Genomic DNA, 3,128 nt, shown 5'->3' on the forward strand with positions numbered 1-3,128 from the left:
AGAGATGGGGGCATGGAGGACTCTAGATTCATCAACTAAGAAGAGAAGGACTAAGAACTGGTCGCCAGGAGCAGACTTGCAGAATGTGCCCTTTGGAGACGTAACTTATTATATATGCCTAAGTGGGTTTTTTTGTTTGTGTGTTTTTTTAAAAAAAAGCTAAAGTGGAAAAAAAAGAAAAAAAGATCCCTGAAGCACTGACCAAGGTTATAAAGAACACAGAAAGAATGTGTAGATTTAAAAAGAAACTATAATGGAGAATTGTTGACTCATTGCCAACTTCAGAAGTAGGAACTATACCTGCTATGCTTTACATTATTTAGTTTTTTCCACTCTTTTCTTTGGTATTTTTGATACAGGATGATGGTGACCAAGGTTATAATTCAGGGTCCATGTGAGATTATCACTTGAACTATATGTTAATTATGAGACTTTATATTTCTCAGTGTCATTTTATTATAGCTAAAGATAAAAACTTCATTGATGCTTATCAATAAAACTCTGGTTAAATAAATTTATGTAGATGCATCTGATGAAAAACTAAGCAGTAAGCAAAAAAGCATAGAGGGCTTCTGTGTAACAATACCACAACTCACCTGTCAGTCTGTGGTATTATGGTGGCTTGAGTGTTGCTGTGAAGATGGGATTTTTGTCACCAATATTTTAAATACCAGCACAGGGTTTCCATGGATGTAAATCTTTGAGGGAGCAGAAAGCCTCACCTTTCTCCCATGTGACAGCTGGTAGGTTTGAACTGCTGACCTTGAGGTTAGCAGCCTGATTCTAACCATTAAGCTACCAGAGCACCTTATAGCCTCATTACTGGACCAATATACAACATCATGACAAATGGAGAAAATACTAAACTTGTCAAAGACTTCAATAAACGTACTTTGGAAGGAAAGGTTTTGAGAAACAGAGAATGTGAATGACAAATATCTTAGTAATTGACTTTTTTATTCATTGCATATCTTTGGTAAAATCTAGATTTCTAATTTTTTTGCTACGTACATATCTATGTCTAAGTTGTTGTTGTTATTGTTTTTAAGTGCCATTGAGTTGGTTTCTACTCATAGTGACTCTATATAGGGTTTCCAAAACGTGGCTGGTGGATTTGAACTGCCAAACTTTAGATTAGGACTCAAGTGATTATCCTACAGTGCCATACTGGGACTCTATCTTATGTATTAAAAATATAAAATGTAATAATAAAAGAAACTCTACTTAAAACTCTTACTATAATTATTATATTGATGGTTCAAAAGAGAAAATCTATTCAAAACTCTGACTTTACACATTACATTAATGAGTCAAAAGAGAAAACATAAAATTTTGGAGGCTGAAAACGTATTAGCTAAAATGTAACCCATATTCAGTCTTAAGTTTTTTAGCTTTAGAAAAGTTAAAATAGAAAAATCCTTTTTTAACTTGAGAAAATAATGCATACACATCTCAAACTAAAAGCAAGTACCTAGTATAGAGTAAGTATTCAGTAAATCTTTGTTGAATAAAGCAATTCTTTATAGCAAAACACCATGAGATTAGGGAAGTACAAGTGTCACAATTACTAATATCATTTCTTAAAGTGATCTTGAGTATTATTGCTTAAAATAATACTAATATTATTCCTTAATATCATTCTTGATTAGTTAAGAAAATGGAGCATGGGAATATAGAAATAAAATAATTAGATATAAATGAGAATGTTGTTAATGCTAAAATATGAAAGAATAAATTAAAAGCTGATAGAATCAATAAGAATATATCAATGGTATAAGCTAATAAATATAAATTTGTGTATAGTTAAGTCATCAGAATATTTATGAAGAAGATATTTCTATCTATAATCATAAAATGAAAAGAATAAAGGTATTAATATATATATATTTTTAAGTAATATATATCATCCCTATAAAAAAAAAAAAAACATGCTTGTAAAGTCCTGTGGTAAGTCCTCAGAGTCCTGGTGTGGCACTGTGGGTTAATGAATGCACTGGGCTGCAAGGTCAGTTTTAACAAGGTCGGTGGGTCAAGCTCACCAGCTGCTTCTTGGAAACCCTATAAAGGGTCCCTATGAGTCAAAAACTAACTTGACAGCACTTGACAGCAACAGCAACTTAGTAAGTCCTGGTGTGTTACTGTGGAATACAGCACTGGACCACAAGGTGGGTTTCAACAGCAAGATTGGTGGTTCAAGCTCACCAGCTGCCCTTGGAAACTCTGTACAGGGTTGCTATCAGTCTGAACTGACTCTATGGTATTTAACAGCAACAAAAACAACATGGTAAGTCCTGGTGTGGCATAGTAGGATAAGCACTGGACCACAAGGTCCATTTAAACAGCAAGGTGGCAAATCAAACCAGTTGCTTCTGGGAAACCCTATATAGTGTTGCTCTGAGTTGAAATTGACTCAACTGCTCTTAGCAATACCAAAGGTAAGTAAATACAATTTTCACTTGGAGTCTTGGTGTGGCACTGTAGGATAAGCACTGGATCGAGGTGGTTCTAACAGCAAGGTCAGTGGTTCAGACTCACCAGCCGCTCCTCGGAAACCCTGTCTTTTCAGGTTGGCTGTAAGCAGTGAAAGATTAGATGGCACTTACTAACAACAATAGTACTAAATATGTTGACAGTTCAAACATACTCAGTGAGAAAGAAGAAAGACGCAGCAATCTACATTCATAAGATCTGCTATTAAGGGAGTCAGTTTCCTCTGTTTCAAAAGGGCAGTTGGTAGGTTAACAGTTCAGTGCTTTATCCTACAGCCATAAACAGATTCCTCCATAAGATTACAGTAATTTTTTAAAGCCCATGCAAAGTTCTACCCTGATGTGGGCTTGGTAGAAGTCAGAGTCAATTTAAAGGTAACAAGAATATTTCCAAATAGTCTACTACAAATCCATATAACTTTTAAAATCAGCAAAAGAAACAATATATATTCTCTTTGAACCATTGTTTAATAATGATATGAATTCAAATATGACCCACTGAATATATGGCTCAGGTGTCAGAGGTGTTTGTATCCTTTTGTATATGACTTAATGACAGCAGATCATTAAAAATGCACCAAAGTTTCCAGCAGTGTGGCAAGACCTGGGGATTCCTAGCCCCAGAGTCACTGAGGACTA

Source organism: Chrysochloris asiatica, unplaced genomic scaffold (assembly GCF_000296735.1).
Source record: "Chrysochloris asiatica unplaced genomic scaffold, ChrAsi1.0 scaffold00163, whole genome shotgun sequence".
Taxonomy (NCBI): domain Eukaryota; kingdom Metazoa; phylum Chordata; class Mammalia; order Afrosoricida; family Chrysochloridae; genus Chrysochloris; species Chrysochloris asiatica.